General features: G+C 37.7%; 1 protein-coding gene across 1 annotated transcript in view; it reads left to right on the forward strand.

Moving 5' to 3' along the window:
• Window positions 1-22,786, forward strand: part of asic1c (acid-sensing (proton-gated) ion channel 1c) — a 108,048-nt gene that overhangs the window by 48,154 nt on the left and 37,108 nt on the right. The window lies entirely within an intron of this gene.

The following is a 22,786-nucleotide window of genomic DNA, read 5'->3' on the forward strand; positions in this document are numbered from 1 at the left end:
ACAGGCTACATCATTAGCATCGTTTAAATACCCTTTGAAAATTTCCTTATAGGAACATCTTTACTTCATAAATCTGAGGTTGTCTCTGTACTTTATAGGGAAGCATTTATGAATATGAATATAAGTTGCTGGATTTCATTTGCCCATTCTTGCCATGTTACAATTTTAACTTTATTTCATTCAGTTTTTATGTTGTTCAATCCCTCTTCTGTTTGTATTGGTGTTTTTATTGATTTTGTTTTTGTCTAATTATTCGTATTCTTATTATATTAATCTATGTGGTGGGTTAAACATTAGAGACATGCAGTCCAACACCACTGCAAACTACAACCATAGTTTAATAACATACTGTACAGCCAGATGAATACATCTCTAACAGTGACAACAATGATAATAATAGTTTTAATTTGAGCTTTTAAGCCTACTTTCCAAACTTAGGAAATTGACAGGACATAAGCAGATTTAAGAATAATTGCAAAGGGTAGAAAACAATAACTGCTGTATAACATATTAAAAAGATTAAACGGATGAAAACAGATAAAACACTGTCTCAGTCCCAGTAGCACTTTTCCACAATACTGCATCCCTGGCTAAATAAACATTGCCACCTGCTGCCAGCCTCTATTAATTGAATCGGGTCACAAAAAAGAGTCTTTTAAACACTTTTTTTACTGTGTCAGAGCTCTGACTGACTTTCCTTCTTGCTGTCACAACCAAATAGATCACTCAATTGACTTGAACGAATGTCAAACATTGAACTTTGGGAGCACAAATCCTTTTAATGCGTGTCTTCAGATATATCAACAAGCATTAGTCATCATAGCTCACGGATCTGTCAGGATGTTTTTCACAGACATACGCAGGCAATGCAGCTGTTTGAATTTTAAAAGTCTCTCTCTGTTGGAGAATCAGGAATGAGGTCTCGAAGACTGTACTACCTGCGGGGTAAGACGTTTTGTGGGGACTGTGTCCGTAGCGAGCGCTTGGTGGATGAGCAGTGGAGTTGCGTAGCAGATAGCTCAGAGGCACACAGGAGAGCTTGTTAAGGAGGCAGCTGAAAAGTATAATGGAAGCTTCTCACTTCACCGTCTGCTAAAGGGCCCAGACAAAATATATATATATCTGTACTGAGAATAGACAAACAGCCAACACAATGGGCCCTGGTGCTGTATGTAAGCCTTCCCTCTGAAAAAGACCATCACATGGCCCTGTAGCAACTGACAGCATGTTTTTGTTTTTGAAGACAGGGAAGCAACACCTCTGCACTGCTGAAATGAAAAATTGCTGTTCACAGTTTACATAGCTTTATGGACAGGTTCTGTACACTTCACCCGGATAGCTGAAAGCCAGAAGAAGCTGTAAAGAAGTGCAGGTAATAACCGGAAAAAAAGTACAGCAGGAGAGGTCGGGCACTGTTGTTTATTCCTCAAGAACGATAGCCAGTTGTCTCTGCGGTGTGTCATCTGTAACGCCTCCAAAGCACATTTCAGCAACATTTTATTAATTGCTGTATGTGTATGAAATTATTCATATGTATAAGCCTTAATGTCCTTGCTTCTGTCCTGCTTGGTTTACCATCAGAACGATTTAGTTAATCCCAGGGGAATTGAAGGAAGTAGGGCTCAGCAGGGTGTTCTCATGGATTAATGTCACAGGTTGTAGCTGAGTGAATGTTTACTTGCCCAATTTAATTGAATTCCTCATGCTTCATACGCAGCCATTTCAGGCCGAAGATAGCCTGATTAGTTAACTCAAGCCTGCAGCCAAGTGACAGTCCTCTGCCACACCAAACGATCGGATGTAATAGGGAAAGATTCTTGCAATCAGTACAAATACAGACTTTAATGCCATTGATTCCCGGGCCGACATATGTGCCTATTTATTTTGTCTCAGCCTAAAGTTGCCTGTCAGATGTACAGAACGAAGGTAATTGGTTTCAGTGTGCTGTTCACACACCAGATTCCCTTCACGGCACAGCTCAGAGGAGGGGACCACACATGAGTTTTCAAAGGTTTATTAAACCAAACACAAAGATAATCTCAAATATGTAAATAAGAAACATCAGAGATGTGTGCAGTGCATGGTTGATTTGGCAAGGCAAGCTTATTTGTGTAGCACTTTTCAAACCATAGAAGAGAAGAACATTTGAAAAGACAATCAAAAGGGAAATAAAAATATATAGGAATATCAAGAAATGAGATCACATTAAATACAATTACTGGTAGACAAGAAATGATGAAAAAGAATAAAAGTTATACCACACTTTCAGTGCAGTAAGAGCAGTAATAAATAACCATACATTTAACACAGGTGATGATGGTGAGTTTTTATATAGATTTGAAAGTGGCTAAGGTTTAGGAACATTTTAGATGGCTTTTCTAACTGACTGCTTACTAAAGATCTACAGGGCCTACTGAGTTTTTATCACGTGCTATAGGGCTGGGCGATGTAGCCTTGCAATGATATTGCAATATTTCTAGGCTATATTGCGATACATGATATATACCCTGATATTTTGAAAACTACTCAAAAGCCCTTGATAAATGCTAGAACCATACAACAAAATGAAATATCACAATATATTTGATAAAAAATACAGTATTATAGGGTTGACTATTGGTACTTTGACAGCATTAACATTAACACAATGAGATTTTTGATGAAAAAAAGCCTGGTAAGTTCAGAAAATGACTTTATTAAATGACACTTTACTGGAATGCAGCCTTTAAAACCAGGAAAAGACAACACACGACATATCATGATGACATATTGTCTCATACACGATTAGGATATTATATCAATACATTGCCCTGCCCTAATGTGTTGATGTGTTTTTTAGGCAGTTAGGGCATTTATCAAATAAATAGTAAATGGACTCATGTTTTTGTAGAGCTTTCCTGGTCTAGCAAACACTCAAGCACTCAACAACACTTGCCACATTCTCCTATTCACACACATTCATACACTGATGGCAGAGGCTGCCAACCAAGGTGCCAACCTTCTCATCAGGAGTAGTACAGGGCTACCTAACCAAAGAGCCCCACAATATTTCTATGCTCATCCATTTTCACACCCATCAGTTCAGTATCATCACCATGCAGCTGTAGCTGGGGTTTGAGCCACTGACCCTCCCATTAGTGGACGACCTGCTTTGACCTGCTTCTGAGCCACTATCGCCCAAATGATATTAACTCTGTGAAATCCATTTTATGACCAAATAGAAGCTGCGGTAAAGAACTAAAATTGATGTTTATCCTACTGTGCTAATTTGCAGCAGTAATTCGTATTGAGAGAGCTGAAAGCAATGCATGCTAGAGTAGCTAGCAGTAGCTCCAAAAGTCGCTAAAAATCGTCAGATGACATCATACGCTCATTTACATATTCATGACATAATTGTGCACTCATCTGCATAAAGCAGATTGTTTCAGTTGTAAAGAGAGATCACTTATCAAAGGTATGTAGAGAAATCTTTAGCCAAAAAATGGCAAACTGACGACAGGAACACCATCTATTTGAATTTTAAAAAATCTACAGAGGGAGGGAGAAGATCAAATGAACTATTTCAATATTTACAAGATCAAACAAACTATTTACATATTACAGGCTGCACAACACTAACGCAGAGAGAAGGAGTGATAGAGAAGCTCAAACAAACTATTTACATATTTACAAGCTCCATTACAGGGAAAGTTTCAGAGAGAGGGCATCACATAACTATATAGGTCTCAACTTAAAACTACTGTGGTGAGCAGCGTGCTCCTGCCTACCCCAGCTGCCACACCTACTGACAGCCTGCACATGGCGCAGGAGAAAATGCAGAGATCCTGGGAATTAATTATAAAATAATACATTTGGCTTTTTCCCTGATGGTCAGAATAAGTCAGCAGATTTGTTGCTAGTTGCTTTTTAGAAATGAAGTCACTAAGAAGGTCTGAAAAGTTGCTAAATCACTAAGTTGGCAACACTGGCATTAATGAGGTTCTCTAAATCTTGTATGGACATTGAATATCTGATTTTCACCTTGTGGTTTGCATATTAAAAGGAAGATTTACTTATTGCCACAGTGTGGCTTGGAAGCTGAGATCCATTAAAACATCAAGATTTCTAAGGTGGCCTTTAGTCTTTATAGCCTCAGTCAAGGTGAACATTCACCTTAAGTCGGTCCTCTTGTTGCCAAAAAGAAAAGTCTCCGTCTTGTCTTCATTCAGCTGAATGAAATGAAGTCACGTCCACTTGTTTACTTGCTTTCTATAAGCACCGACACAGTGGGAAATGTTTTGCAATGTACAAAAGACGTGAACACAAGTATAAACCCACCCAGAACAACAAACCGAATATCAGGGGAGCGAGAGAGTGACTGTCTGCCTCTACCAGCTTATAAAGCCGAGGATCCAGCCAGCACAGGTGTCAGCCGTCCCTCAGATGGACTTCCTGCCAATCTCCCTGAGGGAGCCGACAGCAGACAGGACCAGGCAGCACTACAGGGCTGTCACACTCCTCACAGTTACTCTGCCTTCCTACTCTGTTTCATTTTCCAGACGTCTTTCAGACAGCTATCAAAACAATCAAGCTCCCTCTAGTTAGTGTGAATGCTGACACAGCATTCACACTATTGTTCTTCCGGAATTTATTAAAGTTTTTATTATTATTATTCCTGATTCCGTACGTTTTTTGGCTCGCTTCTCCTCCTACAAATTTTGAGCTACACAAACCATTCAACTATCAAAATGTCCAGCTCGTTAAGGACATGATGGCGTGTATTTTTCTTTTCTCTATCTTTTATACTTTTGGAAATATTCAGCTTTTTCTGCAAAATTTTCCCCATTCATCCTTATGGGGATTTTGTCAAATTTCATTCTGCTACTACTTCAGCATACGTTCAGCTATAGAAACCGTTCAACTATCAAAATGTTCAGCTATTTATGCTCTTTCAGCCTTGTACTTTTCAGCTTTTTAGCTTTTCAACTTTTTCAAATATTCAGCTTTTTCAAAACTAAAACCAAAATTTTTTCCCATTCATCCTTATGGGGATTTTCTCACATTTCATTCTGCTACTGCTTCAGCATACGTTCAGCTATAGAAACCGTTCAACTATCAAAATGTTCAGCTTTTTAAGCTCTTTCAGCCTTGTACTTTTCAGCTTTTTAACTTTTCAACCTTTTCAAATATTCAGCTTTTTCAAAAAAAAATTTAATATGGAAGCAAATGGGAAAATCTTCAAATCCTCCTCAAAACTCATCCACTTTGAACCTCTTCTGCTCCCTCATACTTTGAGCTAGAGACACCATTCCAACTTTAAAATAGTCACAAGACCTTCAACTATTAGACATAGGTTTAGTTTTTGAAAATCTTTTATGGTTTTGAAATTATCACAGTTTTAGTTTGAAGGATTTTTAGCTCGTCTTCTGGGTTTATAATGGGTGTGTATTGCGTGAGCTAGAGTGGGTGACATCATCGCTAGAGTGGAGAGCAGCTGTAAAAACTTTAGAAAAAACTCTCTTCAGCTTGATTTGGGTCCCACAGCTTTTACTTCACATAGACAATATATACATAGAAATGTAGGAAATCTTGTTGGCTTTCATATGATGGTCTTATTTCAGATGTGCGACTTAAACTTTTGGCTGTAGAAGCCCTCGAGCGACAAGCACTCCAGCAACTCCCCCATAAGCCGCAGTGTTAACTTTGAGCCTAAATTTCTGGAGTGGAGCAGACGGTACCGGTTTTGTCTCTCGCTCTTGTGCCCTCATTTTTCACTCTACAGAAATAAAAAATACATCACATGGTTCAGCAATGTCTCCTGTTACTCACTGTATACATATTTTGGCCATAACCATTACACTTTTTTCTAAACCTGCAGCTGTTTGGGAGGTGTTTTCCCATTCATTCTTATGGGGACATTTTCAACTTTGGTTCTGCTACTGCTCCAGCATATGTGCAGCTACAGAAACTGTCTGGCTGTCAAACTGTTCAGCTTTTAAAGCTCTTTCAGCCTATTACTTTCAGCTTTTCAGCCTTTTCAGCTTTTTCAAATATTCAGCTTTATGTTCAGCCATAGAAACCATTCAACTATCAAAATCTTAAGCTTTTTAAGCTCTTTCAACCTTGCACTTTTCAGCTTTTCAACCTTTTCATCCTTTTCAAATATTCAGCTTTCTGCCTTTTCAGCTTTTTCAAGTATTCAGCTTCATGTTCAGCTAGAGAAACTGTTCAGCTATCAAAATGTTCAGCTTGATGTTCAGCTAGAGAAACTGTTCAGCTATCAAAATGTTCAGATTTTCTGCCTTTTCAGCTTTTGAAAAAATCAGGTTTTCCTGCAAATTCTTGACCATTCATTCTCATAGTTTTATGCATGTTTTATGCATTAGGCAAGTGTTTTCCAGTACATTCAGCAGATTTTGCAAAATCACTTCAGCAATCAGCATTCACACTGTATTTTCGCAGGAAATACAATTTTTCTAGTTAGTGTGAATGCTTCAAAGCATTCACACTATTGTTCTTCTGGAATTTATTAGTGTGAATGCTTCAAAGCATTCACACTATTGTTCTTCCGGAATTTATTATTATTATTATTATTATTATTCCTGCTTCCGTACGTTTTTCAGCTCTCTTCAGCTCCTTCAAATTTTGAGCTACAGAAACCATTCAACTATCAAAATGTGCAGCTCATTAAGGACATTCTTGCTTGTATTTTTGGTATTTCTATCTTTTATACTTTTGGAAATATTCAGCTTTTTCTGCAACATTTTCCCCATTCATCCTTATGGGGAATTTCTCAAATTTCGCCCTGCTACTACTTCAGCATACGTTCAGCTATAGAAACCGTTCAACTATCAAAATGTTCAGCTTTTTATGCTCTTTCAGCCTTATACTTTTCAGCTTTTTAGCTTTTCAACTTTTTCAAATATTCAGCTTTTTCAAAACTAAAACCAAATTTTTTTCCCATTCATCCTTATGGGGATTTTTTCAAATTTCATTCTGCTACTACTTCAGCATACATTCAGCTATAGAAACCGTTCAACTATCAAAATGTTCAGCTTTTTAAGCTCTTTCAGCCTTATACTTTTCAGCTTTTTAGCTTTTCAACTTTTTCAAATATTCAGCTTTTTCAAAAAAAAATTTAACATGGAAACAAATGGGAAAATCTTCAAATCCTCCTCAAAACTCATGGACTTTCAACCTCTTCTGCTCCCTCATACTTTGAGCTAGATACACCGTTCCAACTTTAAAATAGTCACAAGACCTTGAACTATTAGGCATGTGTTTAGTTTTTGAAAATCTTTTACGGTTTTGAAATTATCACAGTTTTAGTTTTAAGGATTTTTAGCTCCTCTTCTGGGTTTATAATGGGTGTGTATTGCGTGAGCTAGAGTGCGGAACATCACCGCTAGAGTGGAGAGCAGCTGGAAAGACTTGAGAAAAAATTGTCTTCAGCTTGATTTGGGTCCCACAGCTTTTACTTCACATAGACAATATATACATAGAAATGTAGGAAATCTTGTTGGCTTTCAGATAATGTTCTTATTTCAGATGTGCGACTTAAACTTTTGGCTGTAGAAGCCCTCGAGCGACAAGCACTCCAGCAACTCCCCCATAAGCCGCAATGTTAACTTTGAGCCTAAATCTCTGGAGTGGAGCAGACGGTACCGGTTTTGTCTCTCGCTCTTGTGCCCTCATTTTTCACTCTACAGAAATAAAAAATACATCACATGGTTCAGCAATGTCTCCTGTTACTCACTGTATACATATTTTGGCCATAACCATTACACTTTTTCCTAAACCTGTAGCTGTTCGGGAGGTGTTTTCCCATTCATTCTTATGGGGACTTTTTCAACTTTGGTTCTGCTACTGCTCCAGCATCTGTGCAGCTACAGAAACTGTCTGGCTGTCAGACTGTTCAGCTTTTCAACCTTTTCAGCTTTATGTTCAGCTATAGAAACCATTCAACTATCAAAATCTTCAGCTTTTTAAGCTCTTTCAACCTATTACTTTTCAGCCTTTCTGCCTTTTCAGCTTTTGAAAAAATTCAGCTTTTTCTGCAAATTCTTGACCATTCATTCATTCATGCATTTCCAGCACTACGTTCAGCAGATTTTGCAAAATCACTTCAGCAATCAGCATTCACACTGTATTTTCGCAGGAAATACAATTTTTCTAGTTATTATTATTATTATTCCTGCTTCCGTACGTTTTTCAGCTCTCTTCAGCTCCTTCAAATTTTGAGCTACAGAAACCATTCAACTATCAAAATGTGCAGCTCATTAAGGACATTCTTGCTTGTATTTTTGGTATTTCTATCTTTTATACTTTTGGAAATATTCAGCTTTTTCTGCAACATTTTCCCCATTCATCCTTATGGGGAATTTCTCAAATTTCGCCCTGCTACTACTTCAGCATACGTTCAGCTATAGAAACCGTTCAACTATCAAAATGTTCAGCTTTTTATGCTCTTTCAGCCTTATACTTTTCAGCTTTTTAGCTTTTCAACTTTTTCAAATATTCAGCTTTTTCAAAACTAAAACCAAATTTTTTTCCCATTCATCCTTATGGGGATTTTTTCAAATTTCATTCTGCTACTACTTCAGCATACATTCAGCTATAGAAACCGTTCAACTATCAAAATGTTCAGCTTTTTAAGCTCTTTCAGCCTTATACTTTTCAGCTTTTTAGCTTTTCAACTTTTTCAAATATTCAGCTTTTTCAAAAAAAAATTTAACATGGAAACAAATGGGAAAATCTTCAAATCCTCCTCAAAACTCATGGACTTTCAACCTCTTCTGCTCCCTCATACTTTGAGCTAGATACACCGTTCCAACTTTAAAATAGTCACAAGACCTTGAACTATTAGGCATGTGTTTAGTTTTTGAAAATCTTTTACGGTTTTGAAATTATCACAGTTTTAGTTTTAAGGATTTTTAGCTCCTCTTCTGGGTTTATAATGGGTGTGTATTGCGTGAGCTAGAGTGCGGAACATCACCGCTAGAGTGGAGAGCAGCTGGAAAGACTTGAGAAAAAATTGTCTTCAGCTTGATTTGGGTCCCACAGCTTTTACTTCACATAGACAATATATACATAGAAATGTAGGAAATCTTGTTGGCTTTCAGATAATGTTCTTATTTCAGATGTGCGACTTAAACTTTTGGCTGTAGAAGCCCTCGAGCGACAAGCACTCCAGCAACTCCCCCATAAGCCGCAATGTTAACTTTGAGCCTAAATCTCTGGAGTGGAGCAGACGGTACCGGTTTTGTCTCTCGCTCTTGTGCCCTCATTTTTCACTCTACAGAAATAAAAAATACATCACATGGTTCAGCAATGTCTCCTGTTACTCACTGTATACATATTTTGGCCATAACCATTACACTTTTTCCTAAACCTGTAGCTGTTCGGGAGGTGTTTTCCCATTCATTCTTATGGGGACTTTTTCAACTTTGGTTCTGCTACTGCTCCAGCATCTGTGCAGCTACAGAAACTGTCTGGCTGTCAGACTGTTCAGCTTTTCAACCTTTTCAGCTTTATGTTCAGCTATAGAAACCATTCAACTATCAAAATCTTCAGCTTTTTAAGCTCTTTCAACCTATTACTTTTCAGCCTTTCTGCCTTTTCAGCTTTTGAAAAAATTCAGCTTTTTCTGCAAATTCTTGACCATTCATTCATTCATGCATTTCCAGCACTACGTTCAGCAGATTTTGCAAAATCACTTCAGCAATCAGCATTCACACTGTATTTTCGCAGGAAATACAATTTTTCTAGTTATTATTATTATTATTCCTGCTTCCGTACGTTTTTCAGCTCTCTTCAGCTCCTTCAAATTTTGAGCTACAGAAACCATTCAACTATCAAAATGTGCAGCTCATTAAGGACATTCTTGCTTGTATTTTTGGTATTTCTATCTTTTATACTTTTGGAAATATTCAGCTTTTTCTGCAAAATTTTCCCCATTCATCCTTATGGGGAATTTCTCAAATTTCGCCCTGCTACTACTTCAGCATACGTTCAGCTATAGAAACCGTTCAACTATCAAAATGTTCAGCTTTTTATGCTCTTTCAGCCTTATACTTTTCAGCTTTTTAGCTTTTCAACTTTTTCAAATATTCAGCTTTTTCAAAACTAAAACCAAATTTTTTTCCCATTCATCCTTATGGGGATTTTTTCAAATTTCATTCTGCTACTACTTCAGCATACATTCAGCTATAGAAACCGTTCAACTATCAAAATGTTCAGCTTTTTAAGCTCTTTCAGCCTTATACTTTTCAGCTTTTTAGCTTTTCAACTTTTTCAAATATTCAGCTTTTTCAAAAAAAAATTTAACATGGAAACAAATGGTAAATTCTTCAAATCCTCCTCAAAACTCATCCACTTTCAACCTCTTCTGCTCCCTCATACTTTGAGCTAGATACACCGTTCCAACTTTAAAATATTCACAAGACCTTGAACTATTAGGCATGTGTTTAGTTTTTGAAAATCTTTTACGGTTTTGAAATAATCACAGTTTTAGTGTGAAGGATTTTTAGCTCCTCTTCTGGGTTTATAATGGGTGTGTATTGCGTGAGCTAGAGTGCGGAACATCACCGCTAGAGTGGAGAGCAGCTGGAAAAACTTGTTAAAAAATTGTCTTCAGCTTGATTTGGGTCCCACAGCTTTTACTTCACATAGACAATATATACATAGAAATGTAGGAAATCTTGTTGGCTTTCATATGATCATCTTACTTCAGATGTGCGACTTAAACTTTTGGCTGTGGAAGCCCTCGAGCGACAAGCACTCCAGCAACTCCCCCATAAGGCGCAATGTTAATTTTGAGCCTAAATCTCTGGAGTGGAGCAGACGGTACCGGTTTTGTCTCTCGCTCTTGTGCCCTCATTTTTCACTCTACAGAAATAAAAAACACATCACATGGTTCAGCAATGTCTCCTGTTACTCACTGTATACATATTTTGGCCATAACCATTACACTTTTTTCTAAACCTGCAGGTGTTTGGGAGGTGTTTTCCCATTCATTCTTATGGGGACATTTTCAACTTTGGTTCTGCTACTGCTCCAGCATCTGTGCAGCTACAGAAACTGTTCAGCTTTTTAAGCTCTTTCAGCCTATTACTTTCAGCTTTTCAACTTTTTCAGCTTTTTCAAATATTCAGCTTTATATTCAGCTATAGAAGCCATTCAACTATCAAAATCTTAAGCTTTTTAAGCTCTTTCAACCTTGTACTTTTCAGCTTTTCAACTTTTTCAGCTCTCAAATATTCAGCTTCATGTTCAGCTATAGAAACCGTTCAACTATCAAAATGTTCAGCTTTTTAAGCTTTTTCAACCTTGTACTTTTCAGCCTTTCTGCCTTTTCAGCTTCTGAAAAAAATCAGCTTTTCCTGCAAATTCTTGACTATTCATTCTCATAGTTTTATGCATGTTTTGTGGATTAGGCAAGTGTTTTCCAGCACATTCAGCAGATTTTGCGAAATCACTTCAGCAATCAGCATTCACACTGTATTTTCGCAGGAAATACAATTTTTCTAGTTATAATTATTATTATTCCTGATTCCGTACGTTTTTTGGCTCGCTTCTCCTCCTACAAATTTTGAGCTACACAAACCATTCAACTATCAAAATGTGCAGCTCGTTAAGGACATGATGGCGTGTATTTTTCTTTTCTCTATATTTTATACTTTTGGAAATATTCAGCTTTTTCTGCAAAATTCTCCCTATTCATCCTTATGGGGAATTTCTCAAATTTCGCTCTGCTACTACTTCAGCATACTTTCAGCTATAGAAACCGTTCAACTATCAAAATGTTCAGCTATTTATGCTCTTTCAGCCTTGTGCTTTTCAGCTTTTTAGCTTTTCAACTTTTTCAAATATTCAGCTTTTTCAAAACTAAAACCAAAATTTTTTCCCATTCATCCTTATGGGGATTTTCTCACATTTCATTCTGCTACTGCTTCAGCATACGTTCAGCTATAGAAACCGTTCAACTATCAAAATGTTCAGCTTTTTAAGCTCTTTCAGCCTTGTACTTTTCAGCTTTTTAACTTTTCAACCTTTTCAAATATTCAGCTTTTTCAAAAAAAAATTTAATATGGAAGCAAATGGGAAAATCTTCAAATCCTCCTCAAAACTCATGGACTTTCAACCTCTTCTGCTCCCTCATACTTTGAGCTAGAGACACCATTCCAACTTTAAAATAGTCACAAGACCTTGAACTATTGAACTTGTTTTTCAAAATTTTAAAATCTTTTATGGTTTTGAAATTATCACAGTTTTAGTTTGAAGGAGTTTTAGCTCCTCTTCTGGGTTTATAATGGGTGTGTATTGCGTGAGCTAGAGTGGGTGACATCATCGCTAGAGTGCAGAGCAGCTGCAAAAACTTTAGAAAAAACTCTCTTCAGCTTGATTTGGGTCCCACAGCTTTTACTTCACATAGACAATATATACATAGAAATGTAGGAAATCTTGTTGGCTTTCATATGATCATCTTATTTCAGATGTGCGACTTAAACTTTTGGCTGTAGAAGCCCTCGAGCGACAAGCACTCCAGCAACTCCCCCATAAGGCGCAATGTTAATTTTGAGCCTAAATTTCTGGAGTGGAGCAGACGGTACCGGTTTTGTCTCTCGCTCTTGTGCCCTCATTTTTCACTCTACTGAAAAAAAAAACACATCACATGGTTCAGCAATGTCTCCTGTTACTCACTGTATACATATTTTGGCCATAACCATTACACTTTTTTCTAAACCTGCAGGTGTTTGGGAGGTGTTTTCCCATTCATTCTTATGGGGACATTTTCAACTTTGGTTCTGCTACTGCTCCAGCATCTGTGCAGCTACAGAAACTGTTTGGCTGTCAAACTGTTCAGCTTTTTAAGCTCTTTCAACCTATTACTTTCAGCTTTTCAACCTTTTCATCCTTTTCAAATATTCAGCTTTCTGCCTTTTCAGCTTTTTCAAGTATTCAGCTTCATGTTCAGCTAGAGAAACTGTTCAGCTATCAAAATGTTCAGCTTTTCTGCCTTTTCAGCTTTTGAAAAAATCAGCTTTTCCTGCAAATTCTTGACTATTCATTCTCTTAGTTTTATGCATGTTTTGTGGATTAGGCAAGTGTTTTCCAGCACATTCAGCAGATTTTGCAAAATCACTTCAGCAATCAGCATTCACACTGTATTTTCGCAGGAAATACAATTTTTCTAGTTTTATATTAATTGGTCCGAAGCAATTTATAGCCGCTTTAATTAATGGTCGTGGGAGTGAATTGGAAGCAGGCTTGTGTTCAAACTTTACACCAAGGCATAAATGAGGAGAGAGAGAGAGAGAGAGAGAGAGAGAGAGAGAGAGAGAGAGAGAGTAATACTTTATTGACAAGAAGTGTCCAGTGCCTCCTTTCGACTGTCATTGCTAATCCAGTTAGCTGATTTTGTGCAGCAGTGCAAAGTCAGGGCAAGCAGAGTGGACATTATACTGTAGAGCTGCTTAAATACCCGAGTCTATTTAATCATATCAGCATTCCTCTAAAACATCTCGCATTGACTAAAGGGATCAGACTACTTAGCTGTGATGATTAGTGATAAAAGACGTAATGGATTCCATCAATCAACAAACACTTCATTGATTTGTCAGGATTCATAAGCATGGAGAAGAAGAGTTTTATGTAAAATACTCAGTGGAAACAAGGTTCATTTTCTAGTGTTTCCACAGCCTTCAAGAGCAAATGGAGACTGTAACGTGATAATATTCTGGCGTTGAAAGGTATGGATACGTCTTCGGCCACAATAGGTGAAAGATTAAAAATGTATTTTAACTGTCTCATAAATAGCAGCACACTATCCAGAGAAAGATGGAGTCATTAATGTTTCCTTACTTGGCTGTACTTTTTCTTCCCCTGGTTTTATACCACTGCAAGTCCATCAAAATTAAAACATCTTTACCTCACCAATCTGAGGTTGTTTCTAGTATCCGTGTATACAGTCCATCAATAATTCATGTTACATATAAATCACCATAGGCACTACTGTAAACAAAAAATGACAGTGGATAAGAGAACTATACCTGACTATGACTACAAAACATACAGCATTACAACCAACTTTTCAAAAGACACTTTGACACTACCAAAGACGAATTTAATCTTAAATACGAGATCAGTGGACGCATTGGAGCATACACTAGTCTGCACCTCAATGTGTTTGTGTTCTCAATGTCAGAAGTAAAGTTAAGTACAGGATTGCACTCTTTACACAGTTTATAGGCAAGACATCAGATGTATTCTGGGAGTTTGCTTTAATGTATAAGGTTTGTTATTGTAAGCAATATATTGTAAGAAATGGTTTAACCTTCAGTGGGCCATTTTGCACTGTGATGCCATATTGATAACTGTAATCATGTACTGGCAGAGGTGGCCATTATTGCAAAATGAGCCCTCACAGGTTTAGTGAAGCATAGGGGCCTTGAGTCAGTCTGCTAGGAAGTTGAGTTTCAGTGGACATTATCCTTTATCATTTATAAGGAAAGTAATACTACACTTGGACTCAGTGTTATATTATAGACCACAGGGAATTCAGGACTAGGGCTGGGTATCTTTTTAAAACATTACAATACCAGTACCAATACCAGTATCTTTAAAGTGATAACGATACCAAATAGGGTTGCAACAGATGAAATGTTCACAATAAAATAACCATCTCAGAAACTGTCACGGTATCACACCGTTATTGTTATTATGATTATTATTATCAGTTCCAATGGCCATTGCGGAACTAAACCAGAGGGGTTTATTTTTGCTTTAACAAACACTTAATCATAATTGCACAAAATATTATCTCCTAACAGATGTGAAACTTGATAGAAACCTAAAATGTTATTTTATGATAACGCAAATACAGTTGAATTTAATATGATAGACAAGCAAATGTACACAGTATTATAATCATCAGTACTTCATTTGATACCTAATTTTTTAGCCTAAAAAGGGCAACTAAACTAGGGTTGCTGAAGATTGCAACGTAAGTGTGGAATCCATAACAGATTGTGAAACCTAGCATACAAACCTACCTACTATAGCCTGCCAAGTTTTATCACATCATTTTGCCTATTAAACATTTATCTTTTTTGAAGAAATGGACTCTTGAGGAGAACACAACTCTTGTGTCAAACAAGCTGTTGGCCTTGTGAACATGGTGCAGGTTTCCAGCCTGAACTCTTCTCCATATTTGATGAGGTACTTTATCATGTAACTCAAAATCCTATTTTTTTTTTCACAAGGAGTGTAGAATAGCCATACTTAAAAATATTTTGGCATCTTGGCATGCTCAACTCCGTCAAATGCACCATGCTTGAGCGCCAAAGAACATTGATACCCAAGTGACCCCGACAGCGGTAGTGGGCCAATTACATGTCCGGACATATCGGAGAACGCTAGTAGTGATTGGCATCGAGCAAAACCATCCAAATAATTTTTTTTCTATATACGGATACAAAAAGGGCTGAATGCAGGTATTGTGCGATTGTTTTATACAACTTTGTACTGGGTTATTATATATACTACCAATACTCAGCTCTATTCAGGACTGTCCTCAAATTGTCTGTGAACCAGTGTTCACAAACATTGTTTTTGTGACCTTGGATGCTTCACCAAGATAAAGAGCCTAGAGACAACACTGAGACTCTTATCTGTGAGATCAAGCGGGATTTCCTGAAAATTCTTCTGTTAAGCGAGTCGGAGAACTTGTGGACACTCTGTCTGTGCTCTGACACTGGTCACTGACATTGTAATTTCCTACGGACATGTGCTTTTGGTACAGAGCCACCAATACTAAATGGAAACAGCATTGATTTAGGAATAAAACCTCCAACAGACCGTATAATACAAATCCCACTAAGTCAGCAAATTCAGAGTAGAGCCTTTATTATCTGGAAAGCCCAGACGAAAAGTGTTCATTATCACAAGTCAAAGATCATCCAAGGTACTGGTAACAGTAATCATTAACAGTTTACTGTAAGTGCTTTCCTAGAAAATAACTGGGGTAAATTTAATGACATCTTAAAGGTGGAGTAGTTGGTCATTCCTTAGATTTGAAGGTTTTGACATCCCAGATTTGAGTCTGGCACAGATAATATTTGACATTGACAAATCCAAAATCATATAGTATTAGTTCCTTTGTTCTGCCAAGGTTTTTCTGTTATCCGGTAATTACCTTATCTTACCTTTTACTGGGAACATTCATTGTCTGACATATTGAAAGTCTGACATATTGAAACTTAGATACTTAAGATATGTTAAAATTAAATGTTTCACATGTATCCTGTTTAAAAGGGGAATCTCAAGGATTTTTTAATGAATCAGTAGGCTATAGACTAGCTATGCGATGAACGATACGTTATATTGTTTCATTGTTGCTTCAGTCTGATTGAATTGAGCTTGCACTCGGATCGAATGAAAAGTGAATAGCCTGCCGAACCACCAGAATGGCAAACAATGATGAGTAAGAAAGAGCAGACATAAACGGACAACATAAGACCGAATGTTCTCCCATTTGTTTGTTGAGACAGTGAAATCTTTCAGGACACGTGGACCGGCACTAATTTCGTCAGAAGCGTTCCCTGACACAAGACAAACCTGTAAAATGAGTTTAATATATTTCTTAAAAGTTTCTCTCTTTGAAGGTTCGTGGTCTCTGCAGTCTGAGGTATGCAGACACGGATGGTATGCGGATGTCATTTTAGATAAGATTTTCTTCTCAGGAGTGTTGTTTCTAAACCGTTCTCTTAAATGGATGGGGGAAAGTCACCTTTCATTCCCCTTAACCGTACTTACAGCTAATTGCTGTCTTAGATGGACAGAAATTAATTTTTGAAAGGTCCTTTGAAGTACCCACAGTGAAGCTTTTCTGCCTTTTATATTCCATGTGATTACATTGGCAGCTGTATGAAGTGCTCTGCTTGTGCCTGATGAATAACTGTCAGCATGGAATTAGGCATTAAATCAAACTGAGGAGGGATTCTGACATAGAAAGTTATAGACCAAGCTCTTTGTGAAGCTGAACCACAGTGTACACCACTGCAGTGCAAACAACAACTTAAGCATCTTCCCTTTGCTTTTATGGTGCCCAGTTTATCAAGGATTCATATGTGTTAGGGTCAATACTGAAATATTGAATTTCCTCATAATTCGTTGCCCATTTCCTGCCTGCCATTAGCGAAACCAGCTGCAGTCTACATTCAGCGAAGTCCCAGATTCTGAGTATTGGTATTTAAAAATCTGCTTTTATGAAATGAAAGTGGAGTAGTGGATGGATAGCAGCAGATACTGTGCTCATATTAAAATGTGTTGATGATTTTGAATGGATGTTGCTTTTTTTCTATTTTGGCACAAACAGAGAATGAAAAGATGTAAATCTAAATTTGTCTATCTGTAATATGAGTCATACTAATAATAGGGACTTTTATGAAACATTAACGACTGGATTTCTGGTAAAAAGAGATGTTTTCTGAGTGCTCGGGTATTTAATGGTGCCTCTGAGGAGGGTTTTTTGTTTGTGGATGTAATTTGCATTTACAGTTACATATTGGCACAAACATGAAGATGCAAGTCCCAGGCAATCAAGAACATTTCAGTCTATGATCAAAGGTCAGTGTGGTCAAGTGAGTTAGCTTATCTTTAGCTTGCAGCTAAAACAGCCAGTCACTAAATTGGTCTGTTTCAGTCAATTATATATACAATTTTGATTTGATTCAGTTCAGGGGCCCGTGATAGATATGAGACGATATCATCTGCCCATTTAACATAATCAGTTACAGGAGAAGATGCCACCACTTTCTTTCCTGCTTTTGGCCATACATGTAAACAAAATAGCAACACATAAATAATTGTAAATGATTGTAACCAGCTAAGCAGAGCAAAGTGTACTTTCAAATGGCTCCACTTACACACACAAAACATGCATAACAGCAAGAACTATTAACAAAAGTATAGAATAGGAGGTAAGGAGGGGAATTTCTTCTTCTATGATGGTAGATTAAATATCTTTGGATATTGGAAGAACAAAACAAAACTTTTTGACCCTGCTTTGACCCTTTACTTCATCTTAATGGACATTTATTTTTATTGCTTTGTACATTTTACAGACTAAGAGATTAATTTAAGGAAATGGCAGATTCATCAATATTGAAAGCAATTAGTAGCTTCCATATATCACTGTCTTTCTCAGCAGATGGAGTTTGCTCAGTTTGATGTGATTAAAATTGGTGAACAGCATGTGCACTTTGAGTTCAGACTTTTTTTATCATTAGATCCAAGGTCAGGAATGAGTTTTAATTGTCACAATTACTCTTTATTTTTGTGTTTTTCACCTTTAGGTAGTTGAAGAAATTAACACTTAAACCTTGAAGCTCAACTCTGAGGAGTTTCATGCCTGGAACAATTTGAACTGAATCCCAGCATCCTGCTCTGTCTCTGCATTTTAATGAGTTTATTTGCGTTGTTGTTCATCATTATCTCAGTATGGCTTATTGATGTGACATTAATATGTCATCTCAGCACTTTGGAACTTGGCTGCTTCCCTCTGTTTTGAGTTTGGAAGCACATGAAAGGCTGTCTCTACATGTGGTGAAAGAAACTAGGAAAGACTGTGAGTTGGGAGACAGTTGGATAAAGTCTTTTTGACTTAAGTGTCCTTGTGCCGTTTGTCAGGATATCCTGACCAGCTGCAGGAACACTCTTCTGTTCCTGACCTCTGACTTTCCTGTGGAGGAGGCCAAGCAATTTTGGTATCACAAAAAAAGAGCCAGAAAATGCCAAGAACACTTCAAACTCCTCAAAACTCAGCATTTGGATGGCTGCTGCGATGCACTCTGGTCGACCAAACGCGAGGGGAACTAATTAGAGTTTGAGGAGCAGAGGGACAGGTTGAAACCTTTTGCGCAGTATTTTAATGACCTTTTTCAGCATTAAGAAGATGACATTCTCGTAGCTACCCATAACATGTCTGCCGTCAGATCCAGCAGACTAACTCTGACATTCTCCACACAGTCAGGATACAAAGTGGTTGATGAGAACGAGCACTTAGTCTCTCAGTAATCTTGACACGTGTGAATGCAGAGTTTCCAGACCACAGAGAAGCCATGATGCACTGAATTGCTGATTTCTTGAGACAGTACATTAAACAGTATACCTAACTTAAAGCATCTGGAAAAACTCCACACTGTATTGATTGAACAGTGGCCTGCACTTGCTCCGAGTGCACCTTTTAATTACAGAACTGTGCTTTGACCACTGTCCTATTTGCTTTAGTTGAAGAATGATTACTCAATTTTACCCAAAGGTGAGAAAGAGAATGGTCCTCACAGGGAATCAGTGCTTAGTTAACTGTGAATAGAGAAGAGCTTTTAAATGAATTTACTCAGACAAAGAGAACTTCTGCCTCCGCATCGGTGCATGAAAGAAGCTAAAGTTTGAAGGTGCACTTCTTTAAGTTGTTCTGTGTCTAAACTTTCGTACTATTGATGTGCCTTTGCTAAACCCAATATTGTCTAAATGAATTTTCTTTCAGCTACTTGACATTTGCTGAGAGGTGTGAATTGCTTTTGAGCAATATCTTTAAAGTCAGCTCTAAACATCGGCTTTTACATTTGGCTGCCTTGGTGTTTTTGCCCAGCAGCCACAAAATGCTCAGCTAAAGAATCCACGTCACCGTTACTGTGGCGGCGTCTCCCTACAATAGACGCATGTTTGAATGCAACCTGCCGTAGAAGTGAACAATCTTCTTGCTTTTACCTTTACTTTTTATGTGATGTCACTTTTTGCATCAATGCCTAGTACATTACGATGAACCTGTGCAGTTCTCAGCTACTCCAACAGCTGTGGCAAATTTTAATTTTGGACAAAAACTGAATGTGAAATATACAAGTCATTACTTCATCAAGAGTGCCATGGTCTGATATTATATGCTCTACATAGATCCCCTGGGTGTGTAGAGGACCAAGATGTTTGCCAGAGAGGCTCAAGAATATTATAATTATTAATTCATATTATTGTAATTTTGACCCGCTATTAATAACCTGTAGTTGGCATTTTGTTGCCGAGCAATTCACAAAATAATCTCAAATACCTGGGGAGAAGAAAAGAAAAAAAAAAAGTGTTTTTACAAATGTAACTGGTCTGTATGTTTAAATGAAGCTCTTACAACAGTAACGCTAGTGTAACACTTTACTTAATCACAAATGTAGCGGATGGTCAAGTTTTTTCTCTATTTTCATCTGTTCGAACTGAAAAATAATACTAATAATAATAAAATCCAGTAGTCCACATACAGTAAGATACCTTAATTGGTAACTGGGGGCCGCTGTCTTTATTCCAACTACTCACGCTGCTGCGTGGGCTCCGACTGGGGGGAGTTCGAGATGTTTTGCTCATCACTCCCAAATATCTCTTCGTAAACATATCTCCCGGGGGGTGATGAGGTCGGAGCCTGGACGCCAAACCTCTAACTATGTTTTGCTGCTCCAATAAACATTTCAAACTTGAGTTGTCTGACTGAAATACATTTAAAGCCTGTAAGACAACAGCACAAGTAGCAACAGTGAAAACATGTTGAGTGTGCATGTATTATTAAGTATGTAGTAATTATGAAGTGTGACCTACTCTTGACTGCACTTCTGGCATGAATTAAGTGATGGAGAGAGGGCTGAGTCAGTGTTTAGTGCTGACACACAATGACATCCCCGATGGTAATGTTAGAGCTGTTAAAGCTGCTCTAATCAATATTTTTACATTAACAATGGATGAAAAGCCTACATGTAAGGTGAAAAGGGCCTTTTGTAGTGATTAACCCACAGCGAATGATGACCCCGCAATTGCCCTCAGCTCTCTGGAGCGTTTTAACGACTTTCAGCCCACTGTGTTGACTTTAGGGCCAGCAACCTTTATTGTTATGATTCACACTCACTGCTCTCATCGAATGGGCAGCTGCTTTCAGTTAAAACGCCTTAAAAAAAACTACTGTAGGCTGCCTGGCCAACATCAAACAGCAGATTAGTTTTAGCAAATTTAGTGATTAGCTGTTGAACACAGATAAATATTTAGCAGTTTTAAAAGCCAGATATTTCCCTCAGGGGTTGGTGAAGACCAAACCGGAGCTAAAAGGAAAGTCAGTATTGGATTTACATTCATCAGGTGGATAGAAACACGCCTCCAAATGAATGATTATTTTCACTCCTAACCACTGTTTGCTGACAGTTTTCCGTTATTGTTTATAAGGTGTCAATAGATCGATGTTGTGTTCAGAGGTTGTTACACTGCCACCAAGTGGGCAAAACATTACCTGATGTAGATTTACCACTCACTCCACTTTTGAGATGCAATGCAGTGCACATAAACAACTCACAGTAATTCACTGTGATTTTTATTAGAATAAATGTTAAATAGCTTTAGTATTTGTTCAGTAGCCCATGTCTCTCTTTCCCCTGCTCATGCAGTGAATAAGAAAATAACTTTTCTTGTATCCCTGCCCACTTTATCCAACCAGGACGGGATCCAATCAGGATGTTTGCTGTCTGGCAATTACCCAAAGTGACATCTTCAAACCAACAGTCCAAAACTCTTGATAGACTATGATAAATGACAAAGAAAATTAGCAAATCTTTCCACTAGAGGAAGCTGGAACCAACAAATGTTCAACATTTTTGCTTGAAGAAATGATTAATCGATTATCAAAGTATTTTGTTACAAATTTTCTTTAAATTAATTAATCAACTAATCGTTGCAGCTCTAGTTTTCACATTGTCATTTGCTGCATCATTAAAGATCAGATATCACAAATGCAACACAAGGAGGCTCAAGGAAATCAGTAATCAATAAAATACATGTGATCCATATTTGGAAACCTCAGACTGTAGGTGAATGAAGTAAAGCTGAGAGATGTATTAAATAACTGATTTAAGGAGAAGAAAGACAGAGGGGGATTCGATGAGAAATATACTACGTGCTGAAGGTCAGATAAGGGGATGTATGTAAGAGGAAATAATTGCTGAGATATAGAAAAGCTGTGACATACAGGAGGGAATGAGTTAATCAGGTATATTTGAAGTAATCGTGGCAGGCGATGAGAGGTGCGGCTGAGGTCTTTGCTTTGTTCCCAACCTTAGTTAACTTATTAACTTCATTTTAAATGAATGCTGCTCTGAGCAAATCAATTTCAGTCGAGACAGATGCTTATCAGTATGGACTGAAATAACCTCGGGCCTGCATTCTGTGAATATACACCTCAGTCCATGAGTTGAAATGTATGCAGGAGAACGCATTAATAATGGATGCTGTTACAAAACGCATGATAGGGAGGCTGCAGCAGGATAGAAGATGATGTGTGCTGCAAACTTAAGGGATCAGCTCTGGTTGTACTGACTAGAACTTGTAATGTGATTTTTGATCCTTTTTATGATAAAAGAGGTTATTGAGAATGTGTACAGTAGATGAATGCCTGCTGTATTATGTATAATCATTACAAGAAATCTCCACATTCAGGAGGGATGATGGTCGTCTAAAGATTGTAAATGTGTCTTTGGCTAAGAGGGGTGCCAGGTTTGAATCCAGCTGCAATAAGCCTAATGGGAACCCTGAATGAATAATTCTCTGGCCTTTCATAACAATGTCCGTTAAGGTTTCATTAAGGAAAGCTCTAACCATTTCCCCAGTGTAGCTCCCAGTGGCTAACAATAGATTATTGTAGTTGTACATGGCAGCTCAAGCTTTGTGTGTGCTGCTGTAACTAAATGTGATGCTAATTGGGAATTGCTGACATTTTCTGTCTGCA

The sequence above is a fragment of the Pagrus pagrus genome (assembly GCF_965226575.1).
Source record: "Pagrus pagrus genome assembly, chromosome: 12".
Classification (NCBI taxonomy): domain Eukaryota; kingdom Metazoa; phylum Chordata; class Actinopteri; order Spariformes; family Sparidae; genus Pagrus; species Pagrus pagrus.